This window comes from Pseudoliparis swirei, chromosome 7 (genome assembly GCF_029220125.1).
Source record: "Pseudoliparis swirei isolate HS2019 ecotype Mariana Trench chromosome 7, NWPU_hadal_v1, whole genome shotgun sequence".
Classification (NCBI taxonomy): domain Eukaryota; kingdom Metazoa; phylum Chordata; class Actinopteri; order Perciformes; family Liparidae; genus Pseudoliparis; species Pseudoliparis swirei.
The window spans coordinates 29,976,480-29,988,569 of NC_079394.1; positions in this window are offsets into that span (position 1 = coordinate 29,976,480).

The window sequence follows — 12,090 nt, forward strand, 5'->3', positions numbered from 1 at the left end:
TAAACCTTTTAAACACCAGGAAAACAGGGTGAAACCCAACGTTAATCACGGAGTTCCACAAGGTTCTGTGCTTGGACCAATTTTATTTACCTTATACATGCTTCCTTTGGGCAATATTATCAGGAAACACTCCATAAACTTTCATTGTTATGCAGATGATACTCAACTATATCTATCGATAAAACCAGAGGAGAGCACCAACTCGTAAAATTCAAGCATGTCTTAAAGACATAAAACATGGATGACCTGCAACTTTGATGTTAAACTCAGACAAACCAAGTAATTTTAATCGGCCCTGAGCACCTCAGAGATCAATTATCTGGTGATGTGGTTCTGTAGACGGCATTGCCCTGGCATCCAACACCACTGTAAAGAATCTTGGCGTTATCTTTGATCGACTTGTCCTTTAACTCCACGAAGCAAATCTCAGGACTGCATTCTTTCATCGTAATATTTCAAAATCAGGCATCTTGTCTCAAAAGATGCAGAAAATTGTTCACGTTCGTTACTGAGACTGGATTACTGCAACTCCTTATTATCAGGCTGCTCTAATAAGTCTCTTAGGTCCCTCCAGTTGATCCAGAATGCTGCAGCTCGTGTTCTCACTAAAACTAAGAAAAGATCACATCACTCCTGCACTAGCTGCTCTGCACTGGCTCCCAGTAAAATCAAGAATCACTTTTAAAATTCTTCTCTTAACCTACAAAGCCTTGATTGGTGATGCACCATCATATCTTGGAGCTGTGACCATATTGCCCACTAGAGAGCCACGCTCACTAAATGCGGGACTACTTGTAGTTCCTAGAGTCTTAAAAGTAGAATGGGAGCCAGAGCCTTTGTTATCAAGCTCCTCTTTATGGAACCAGCTTCCACCTTCAGTCCGGGAGGCAGACACAGTCACCTCGTTTAGAGTAGACTTAAGACTTCCTCTTTGACAGAGCTTATAGTTAGGGCTGAATCAGGTTCACCTGGTCCACCCCTTGATATGCTGCATAGGCTTATAGCTGCCGGGGACGTTTAGGATGCACTGAGTACCTATCTCCTCTTTTCTCTCCTTAAGGATGAATTTTCATCTCTCAATCACACGTTACTAACTCTGCTTTCTCCGGAGTCCTTTGACTTCACGTCCATGGGGTCATCGGACCCATGAGACGGCATAGATCCTATCTGCCTGATGGATCATCGAGGTCTGGCGTGGAATTCCTGTCCTGACCACGCCACTGTCCTGTTGAGACTCCGCCCACTGTTGAGACTCCGCTCTCCTCACCGCCATCTGCCTGATGGATCGTGGAGTCTCCATGGAATATGCCACTATGAACTATTCATACACTCTGTCACATTCATTGAATGTATTTAACTCTAAATCTGTCCTTCTGTACATTACATTATTGCATCTGTCCATCCTGGAGGATCTCCTCTGTTGCCTGAGGTTTCTTCCTTTTCCCCTGAAGGTTATTGGGAGTTTCTTCCGATGTGAGGTTTTGGCAGGATGTCAGTGTACAGATTTGCACTGACAAATTTGTAATTTGTGAAATTGGGCTATACAAATAAACTGAATTGAATTGAATTGAATTGAATAATATCCCTACCGTACTGCGCATGCTCGAGAGTTCAATTCAATTCAGTTTATTTGTATAGCCCAATTTTACAAATTACAAATTTGTCTCAGAGTGCTTTACAATCTGTACATAAGACATCCTGCCCCAAAACCTCACATCGACCAGGAAAACTCCCAAATAACCCTTCAGGGGAAAAAGGAAGAAACCTTCAGGAGAGCAACAGAGGAGGATCCTCCAGGATGGACAGATGCAATAGAGTAATGTACAGAAGGACAGATTTAGAGTTAAATACATTCAATGAATATGACAGAGTGTAGAATAGTTCATAGTCGGCATATTCCACATCCAAGGATTGGGGGGGTAGTCCAAAGACATTGGGGCAGGAGCAGGACCACAGCCATCAGGCAGATGGGGGGGAGGGGGAGGGCGGAGTCTCAACATTTGGGGTCTCAACAGGACAGTCTCAAACCGGGCCCCCAGGGGGGGTCGGGAGCAAGGAATTCCCCACATTTTTTTTTCGGGAGGGGGGTTGGGGAAACGGGTTAAACCGGGGGTGGAAATTCTCCAAAGGAAGTGGGGGATTTTAGGGCAGGAATTCCCCCCCAGCCCTTTCTTTCCCCAAATCACAGAAAAGGGACCCTTTGCCGTCCATGGGGCCCATGGCCCCCATGAGACGGGAAGTCCCCCCAAGGACCCCCCGGGAAAGAAACCCCAGGTTTTTAACCCCGGTGTTGAAAATGAAAACCCCCACCCTGGAGGGAGGGATAAGGTCTCCCATGCAACCAAAACTTTCCCCCGCACCCCCTTTTAAGTTTTTTAACCCCCAAAAATCGGGCCCTGGACCATGCCCCTGATTCACCCCATGCCTCGGGTCAAAAGGGAAAGGTTTTTCACCTTCCCAAAGGGGGACTTTGTCTTGTCCCGGGTTTTTAAGGAAGTTTTTCCAAAAAAAAGGGACTTGAAACCAAACCCGGATTCCTTTTTAAGATTAAATTAAAGTTTTTTCCCGGGATTTTAGGAGCGGTTTTTCCTGTGGGAATTTTTGGTTTTTTTTCAAGCCCTTAAGGGGATATGAGGGAAGATATTTTTCAAGGTTTTTTTTTTAAAGGAAAATTTTAAAATTAAATTAATTAAATTTTATGGGAGCCTCGAGAGTTAATTCAAAGTATTTTATTTTTTCTTAAGGTTTTTTAAAAACAAAGCTCAGATTTTTTACAACGGGAACCCAAAAGAATTTAAAAACCTCAATAAGGGAAAATTGAAAACCCCCCCTTCAAAAAAAAACCCGGAACCAAAATTTTTCCCGGGGGAAAATCTTTTGGACAAAAAGGCCGATTTTTAAAAAATTCAAAAAATTGAAAGAATGCTTTTTTCCTTGAAAAATTTGCACTGGGGGGTTAAAGGGCAATTCCCGAAAAAAGTTTAACGGAAAGGTTTCTTTAAGGGTGGGGGAGCCGAGAATCCTTTCAACGGGAAACCACATCCCAGTAATTTATTTGAAGGTTTTTATTTTAGCCCTGGGGGTTTTTATGGGGGGAATTGGGGGGTTTCGGACCAAACCCCCAAAATTAAAAAAGTTTTATGCCCCCCAAGGGTCCAAAGCCCCCTTTTTAATAAATAAACCCCAAACCGGGGAAAAACAATTTTGTAACCAGGGGGAAAAAATTCTTTAAAGGAAAAAAAGAAATAAATAAAATCTCCAAAACCCCCCGCGTATCCCTTTGGGATTTTTGGGGGAAAGGAAACCTTTTCCCCAACAAACCTGCCAAAAATCTTAATTTTCTATTTCTAAAGGGGTTCCCTTGTCTCCTTGGCCCCGTTAATTGGTTCCCCTTAAAAAATTTTTAAAACCGGCTTTTGGCCCCTTCTCCCTTTTCTCTGGGAAACCCTGTCCCGCTTTGGCCCCCTTTACCTTTTCCTAGGACCCCGCTCCTTTGTTTGGACCCCTCAATTTTGTTTAAAGGAAAAGTTTAAAATGTTCTTTTTAGGGACCTCCCAACCCTTGGGATATTGTTTTTCTTTTTTTGGGAAACCCCGCTTCGGGTCCTAGGACCCGGTTTAAAACCGTTTTAAAAAGGATTTCAAAACCGTCTCGGCCCCCCGGGGTTAACCTTTTTCCCGCACCTTTTGGCCCCGTGTCCTTTTTTAAAATTTCCCGGGGGTCCCTTTGGGAGTTTGCTTTAGGGATTTAAAACCGTCCCTTAAAAAACCCGTTTTTTCCCGTTTTGGGAATCCCTTGCCTTAAAAAATTTTTCCCAAAAATTTGGGCCGGGGTCCCCCTTAAAATTACTTTTGTCTTTTTTTAAAAAAGGGCCAGGTCTTTCCTTTTATTTTTTTTAAAACCCTTTGAAAAGGTTGGTTCCGGGTTTTACCAAAATAAGCCGATTCAATCCCCTCCAAAAAAGAGGGATTTCTCTTTTCCCAAAAACATTAATCTTTTCCAAGCCCTTTTTGGGGAATTTCCTGATTAAGGGGTGGTTATCGAGGCATCGTAAACCAAAAACAACCAACTTTTAAAATTCCAAATTATTGGGTTTAATTAGTTTTTGAAAAGGATTCTTCGGGTTTCAATGACACAAATTTTTCCCGCCAAACCAAGGGGAAATCCCCCTCTGGCCTTAAAGGTTTTGAAATTTTCACCGTGGGTTTGGTGTGTGGGGGTTTCAAACCCCGATTGAAATTTTTAAAAAATTTTATTTCAGAAAGGGTCAACAACGTTTCCGAACCTGGGATTTTTGGGGGGAAAAGGGGGTTAAAGATGGCTTAGTTACCAATTATTATAAGGGGGGAAAGGGGTTTTAAACAACCGGGCCCCCTTAAAGGGGGTTAAGGGGCCTTGACCCCACCCTAAAAAGGGCCCCAATTCCCCAAAAAACCCCTTTTCACCCCGGGGGGGCCAAAAACCGGGAGCTTTCCCCAAAACCCCCGCTTGAAAAAATTGGGCCCCTTTGTAAAAAATTTTAAATCACCGGGCTTCCCTTTTTTCCCCTAAAAAGGGTTGGGTTTGGGAAGGTTTTTTTTGCCCCAATGAAAACCCAAAAGGTTTCAAAAGTCATTCCCAAATTTTAAAGCCTCTAAAAAATTTTTGTAATTTAAAAAGGGGGTTTAAAAATCTGAAGAAAACCCGGGGTTGTTTTTTTTTTTTCAAGAAGCCGGTGCCTTTTTCAAAAAAAAGGGGGGCCTATTGTTTTTGGCTATCCCCCCAAAAAAAAATTTGTAACGTTTAAACCAGTTGTTGTTGGGTTTTGGGGAATCCAAGAAAAACCCCCAAAAGTTTTTTCCCAAAATGAGTCACTTTTGAGGCGGCCCTTCCAAGATGTTTGGGGACAAAAAGCACCAAAAGGAGTTTTTGGGAAATTTTTGGAGGGAAAACAAATACAAAAGGGGGTTTAAAAAAGACGCCCTTCTTTGACTTTGGGGAAATTTGACTGGAAACCCGATTTAAAAAAAAAGGGTTAGGGGGGGCAACAAAAAATTTCGTAAAATCAAAAAAAATCAATTTTTAAAAAATTAATTTTGGAAAAAATTTTCAACGACCGGGGGGTGATTTTTTCCCCGGCGGCCAATAAGCCCAACGGAGATAAACAAAGGGTTATTTCAATAACGGGAAAAACCCAAAACCCATCTTTTGCCTTTGTTAAAGAGAATTTCAGCCTAAAAGGCCGGGTTCCGTCCAAATCAATTGGCTGTGTTTTTTCCATTTGGTGGATGCAAGGGAAAATTGGGTGGGGGAATTTTTGGGGGGTTAATTGGCGTTAAAGGGTTTTAACCCGACCCGGGGCCTGAGGGAATGTGGATTTAACGGGGAGTTTTAACGGAAAATTTTTCCCGGGGTGGCCCGGATTAGCAAAATTTTTTTTTCCAAGGAAAGAAAAAAGAAAAGCCACCCCTTTGTGCAGAGTCGAAATTTGGGAGACCCTTTTAAAGCCTTTTTGGGTTCCATCTAAAAAAAAATTGTTTAACTTTTTGGTTATTTGTACCCCCTTTGCATTTTTGAAAAAAAGTGGCCGGGGAAAACACGGGGTTTTTCCTTAAAAAGGGGTTTTGAAGGAAAGGCAAAGGGTTTTTCTTTCCCCCGGTTCCGATCAACCCGGGTTTTCCCAGTTTAACCTGATAAATTTTTTTGGCATATTAAAAAAATAGCGGGAAACGGGGAGAAATGGTCTTGACCGGTTTTCTAAAAGTTTTCCGTTGCCACGAAGTGCATTAAGCTAACCAACCGCTGGCCAGCGGTTGGGAACTTCGAACAGGCCCACCCAAAATTTGGGGGAAAGGGGGCCCAAAAATTTTTTCCGGGTCCCCGGAAATTTTCTCAACACCGGGGCCCCAAAAAAATTAAAAAATTTATAGTTCAGGGGGGCCCCCCTTTGGGGCCATTCCAAAGGGGGCGCAGTTTTTTGTTTGGGTTTTTCCCAGGGCCAGTTAAACGGGCACCCCACCCGGTTGCCCTGGGCCCAGGCGTGGTTGTTTTTTAAAGACCCAAAATCATTTCTTGGTGTGTTTTGACGGAAATTTCTCAATTTTGGGTAAAGCCCTTTGAAAATTCCCATTTGGTAAAAGTTAAAATCTGGACTTAAAGGGGGGAAAGTAAAGTTGCTTTTAAAAAAAAAAGGGGGGGGCCCAAATTTTTATTAAATTAGGGGAAGTTTTTTTTTGGCCTTCCCCCCCAAACCCCAAGGAAAAAAATTAACCTTGGAGGGTTGCAATTTTGGGGAAAAAACAAATGAAAATTTTACAAAAAAAAAAAACACGTTTAAACGGAAAAACCCAGGAAAAAATTTTCCCCAAAGGGGGAAAATGTTTTATTATTTAAAAAAGTTGGGGATTTTCAAAATGGCAGTTTCAGTGGCTCCCGGGGGGTTAAAGGGGTTCGTTTGGGGGAAGGGGGGCCTTTAAAAACAGGGTGGGTGGGAGGGGGTTAGCCAGGGGGTTGATGGGGTTTAAAAAGTTGTTGGGTTTAAGGCCCTGGGGAGGAGGGGGTGTAAAAAAGCTTTAAGGGCCCTGATGCAGGGGTGGGAGGGGGTAAAAAACCCTTCAAGGGCCCTGATCCCAGGGGTAGGGGGTGTTAGCCACAGGGGGGTGGGGTGAGGGGTTTTGCTTAACGGGCCCTGTGGGTAGGTGGTTAGCCACGGGGTATGAGGTGGTGTGTTTTGGCCACGGGGTGGTGAGGTGATGTGTTGCCACGGGGGTTGATGGTGGGTAGAGTTGGGGGTTAGGTTTAAAAAGGCCCTGTGGGTAGGGGGTTTTGGGTTGGGGCCCTGTGGGTGGTGGGGTTGGTTCACGGCCCGGGTGGTGAGGTGGTTACCCAAACCCCGGGTGGGTAGGTGGGGGTTAAAAGCTTAAAGGGAAGGGGGGCCCCGGGGTTGGGGGGGATTTTAGAAAAGTAAATTGTTTACGTAAAAAAGCTTTTTGGGTGTGATGGTTAAATAAAAGAAAAGCCCCTTTAGTAAATGGTGGTGGCAAACCACTGGGGAAGGGTTCTTCCCATGGGTGTTGATGGTCCTTCCGAAAAAAGTGGAGATTGGCTGTGAAAAAACCATTTCCAAAGGGTATGACCCCAAACCAAAGGGGTTTTGGGGGTCCAAAATTTTTGGTTTTTTTGAGGTTTAACCATTTTTTTCATCCCGGGTCCGTGACCAAAGGATTTGGGAATTGATTGGTTTTGAGCCCCCCCAAAATCAAATGATTTGGACCGCATTTTATAATTTTACAAATAAGGGGGAAAATAATGGGGGTAAGAAAGCATTTATTATGCTAAGACGATTTTAAATTTTTAAACACATTTAAAGGGTAAAACATTCTTAGTCTTAACCGTGAGACCCTGGGGCATAGGTAATTGTCTCCTTTTAATTGAGGGGGGGCAGCAACGTTCCCTAAGGTTAAACCATTCGTGGGGGGTTACGGCCACCGGGTTTTTCCGGGGCCAAAGATTTTATAATTGGGGGAGGAAAAACCACGGGGTGGGATTCCTTAAAAAAAGGTTTTATGAGGGGTTAAACAAACTTTTAAAGTGATGGGGTTTAAAATTTTTTAATTTACCACTTTTTTTTCCTGAGGTTTGGTGGGGTTTTGGGCCCAGTTTTGGTGTTTTGGGGGCCCCATAAGGGAAATTATGGTGGGAAAAAACTTTACCCCAAAAAGGAAAGGTTGGCCCAAATAGGGTACGGACTTTGACCCGGGGTGGGGTTGGGGTTGAAAAACCCTTTATTGGGGCTGTACAAAATAGGGTTTGGGGTGGGGGGGAAAAAAGCACCCGGGATATTGGGGGAGAAAAAACGGGAAGGGCCCTTTGCCCCAAACCTTGGGTGGTTCTTTGGTTTTCCCGTTAGGTGGCTGTGGGCCCCCCAAAACGGGGCCCCCGAGGGTGGGGGGGCGTTCGGGGTGGTGGGGTGTTTTCCAAACATCAGGGTTGAGGTTTGGTGTGACAAAACCAGGAAGGGGGTTCAAACCAGCCCAAAACCCCCCCAAGGGGCCAAAAAACAACCCAAAAACAAACCCCAATTCGGGCCAAATAGGGTGGGGGAAAAAACCATTTAATGTTTTAAAAAGCCAAAACATTGTATATTTAAAAAATTTTATTGGGGTTTTAAAAAAGAACAAAAAGGGTTTAGTAAAAAAGCTTTTAAAGGTTTTCCCCCAAAACAGTTATTTTCCCCTTTAGGTTTTAAAATGGTTGTGTAAAGATCGGGTATATTTTAAAAAAATAGGGGGGTTGTAAAGGGGGTGGGAAAAAATTCCATGGGGGGGGACAAACAACCGGGGGTTTTTGGGGTTTAAAAGGCCCCTTTCTTTCCCCCTTTCTCCTTTTGGGGGGGGAAAAAACAGGGGTTGTATTTTTTCCCTTCAAAGCATTTATGTGGGGTTTGCAAACCCTTTATTTGGGGGTGAAACCACCTTAGGGTTGGGGGCCCACTTATTTTTACAAATTACTTTATAGGTTTAAACCAATTTTTAGGAGGGGGGCCCAACTGGGGGGAACGGAGCAGCTTTTGGGGAATGTTTTTTCCCGTTTTGTGGGGTTTTTGGGGAAAAAGTTTTATGTGGTGGGGGGAATTGGTTTTGGGTGACAAAAAGGGTTTTGGTACTTGGGGGCCCAGTTTATTTCAAAATTGTTTTCTTTCCCATTCTTTCGTATATTTCTTCCCGTATTTAGCCCACTTCCCGGGTGGCATGTTTCTCCAGTGTAGCTAGCCACAAACCCAACCAAAACCAGGGGGGGAACTGAGAGGGGCGAGAGTTTTAGGGGGTGTGTTGGGGGCGTGTCCCATGTCCATGTTTTACGTGCTGATCTGGAGTCAGTTTGGTAGGATTTGGGTAGAAATTTTTTTTGGTTTTTTTTTTCCAAAAATGGGCAAAAATTCAATTCAATTCAGTTTATTTGTATAGCCCAATTTCACAAATTACAAATTTGTCTGGGAGTGTTTACAATCTGTAAAATAGACATCCCTGCCCCAAAACCTCACATCGGACCAGGAAAACTCCCAAATAACCCTTCGGGGGAAAAAAAGGAAGAAACCTCGAGGAGAGAAACAGAGGTGGTTCCAGACCAGGATGTACAGAGGCAATAGATGTAATGTGTACAGAAGGACAGATTTAGAGTTAAAATACATTCAATGAATATGACAGAGTGTATGAATAGTTCATAGTAGGCATATTCCACGATGGAGCCCTCCACGATCCATCAGGCAGATGGCGGTAGGGAGGGGGGGGCCGAGTCTCAACAGGACAGTGGCGTAGTCAGAGCAGGAATTCCACGACCCAGACGATCCATCAGGCAGGGGGGATTTATGCCGCCTCATAGGGTCCGATGACCCCATGAGACGAAAGTCAAAAGGACTTCCGGGAGAAAGCAGAGTTAGTAACGTGTGATTGAGGGATGTAAATTCATCCTTAAGGAGAGAAAAAGGGGAGATAGGTGCTCAGTGCATCCTAAACGTCCCCCAGCAGCTATAAGCCTATAGCAGCATATAAAGGGGGCTGGACCAGGGCAAACCTGATTCAGCCCTAACTATAAGCACTGACAAAGAGGAAGGTCGTAAGTCTACGCTTAAACGAGGTGACTGTGTCTGCCTCCCGGACTGAAATTGGAAGCTGGTTCCATAAAAGAGGAGCTTGAAAACCCAAAGGCTCTGGCTCCCATTCTACTTTTTAAGACTCTAGGAACTACAAGTAGTCCGCATTTAGTGAGCGAGCTCTCAGTGGGGAAAAATATGGTCCCGACAAGCTCCTTAAGATATGATGGAGCATCACCAATCAAGGCTTTGTAGGTTAAGAGAAGAATTTTAAAAGTGATTCTTGATTTTACTGGGAGCCAGTGCAGAGCAGCTAGTGCAGGAGTGATGTGATCTTTTCTTAGTTTTAGTGAGAACACGAGCTGAAATTCTGGATCAACTGAGGGACCTAAGAGATTTATTAGAGCAGCCTGCTAATAAGGAGTTGCAGTAATCCAGTCTAAGAACAACGGAACCAATTTTTCTGCATCTTTTGAGACAAGATGTGCCTGATTTTGAAATATTACGAGATGAAAGAATGCAGTCCTTGAGATTTGCTTTACGGGGGAGTTAAAGGACAAGTCCCGATCAAAGATAACGCCAAGATTCTTTACAGTGGTGTTGGATGCCAGGGCAATGCCGAGCACAGAATCCAGATCACCAGATAATTGATCTCTGAGGTGCTCAGGGCCGATTAAAATTACTTCGGTTTTGTCTGAGTTTAACATCAAGAAGTTGCAGGTCATCCATGTTTTTATGTCTTTAAGACATGCTTGAATTTTACAGAGTTGGATGCTCCCCTGTGGTTTTATCGATAAATATAGTTGAGTGTCATCTGCATAACAATGAAAGTTTATGGAGTGTTTCCTGATAATTTGCCCAAAGGAAGCATGTATAAGGTAAATAAAATTGGTCCAAGCACAGAACCTTGTGGAACTCCGTGATTAACGTTGGTTTATCGAGGCCCCATCGTTTACAAATACAAACTGAGATCGATCTGATAAATAGGATTTAAACCAAATTAGTGCCGTCCTGAAATGCCAATCGACTGCTCCAGTCTCTGTAACAGGATGTCATGGTCAATGGTGTCGAATGCAGCACTAAGGTATAACAAGACCAGGACAGAGAGGAGTCCTTTATCTGCTGCCATTAAGAGGTCATTTGTAATTTTCACCAGTGCCGCCTGGGGCTGTGGTGTTTTCTAAATCCTGATTGAAATTTCTCAAATAAACTATTATGATGTAGAAAGTCGACAACTGATTTGCACCACTTTCTCAAGGATCTTGGAGGGGAAAGGGGAGGTTAGAGATCGGTCTGTAGTTAGCCAATACCTCTGGATCCAGAGGGGGCTTCTTCAGGAGAGGTTTAATAACAGCCACCTTGAAGGAGTGTGGTACGTGGCCTGTTAGCAGAGACACATTGATAATATCTAATAGAGACCCCCAATTAAAGGCAAAACGCCTTTTAGCAGCCCCCCCGGGGTGGGGGGCAAGAGACAGGTAGACGTGTTCGAAGTAGAAAACGGTGAAGATAATTGGTCACGGTTGATAGGAGAAAATCCTCCAAATATACACCAGGGCATACAGGGGTTTCCAAGGCCATTCCACTTGAGGACAGATTGGCACTGGTTATGGGCAAGAGATTATTAATCTTGTCCCTAATAGTTAAAATCTTTTCATTAAAGAAGTTCATAAAGTCATTACCACTAAGGTTTATAGGAATGCTCGGCCCACAGAGCTGTGACTTTTGTCAGCCTGGCTACAGTGCTGAAGAGAAACCTGGGGTTGTTTTTATTTTTTCTATTATTGATGAGTAATAGGCTGCTCTGGCATTACGGAGGGCCTTCTTATATGTTTTAAGACTATCTCGCCAAACTAAGCGGGATTCTTCGAGATTAGTTGCGCCAAGCCCCCGGACGCTTGCTTCAGTTTGGGGTCTGAGGGTTATACCAGGGAGCAAACCTCCTCTTCCTCACTGTCTTCTTCTTCAGGGGGGCTATCGAGTCCAGTATCATTCTCAGAGAGCCTATGGCACTGTCAAAAAGATGATCAATCTGGGACGGACTAAAGTTAGACCAGGAGTCCTCTGTTATATTGAGACGTGGTATCGAATCAAATACAGAAGGAATCGCTTTAAATTTAGCAACCGCACTATCAGTTAGACATCTAGTGTAGAAACTTTTGACTAACGGAGTACACCGTAGTATAAATTCAAAAGTTATGAGGTTGTGGTCTGACAGAAGAGGATTCTGTGGGAAGACGCTCAAATGCTCAATGTCAACGCCATAAGTAAGAACAAGATCAAGCGGGGCCAAAGCTGTGAGTGGGTTTCTGTACTCTGACAGAAGCCAATCGAGTCCAACAAGGAGATGAATGCAGCACTAAGGCAATCATTATCAACATCCACATGGATATTAAAATCTCCAACAATAATAACTTTATCGGTTTTAAGAACCAAACTTGATATAAATTCTGAGAATTCAGATATAAACTCTGAATATGGACCTGGGGGCCGGTACAGAATCACAAATCGAATTGGCT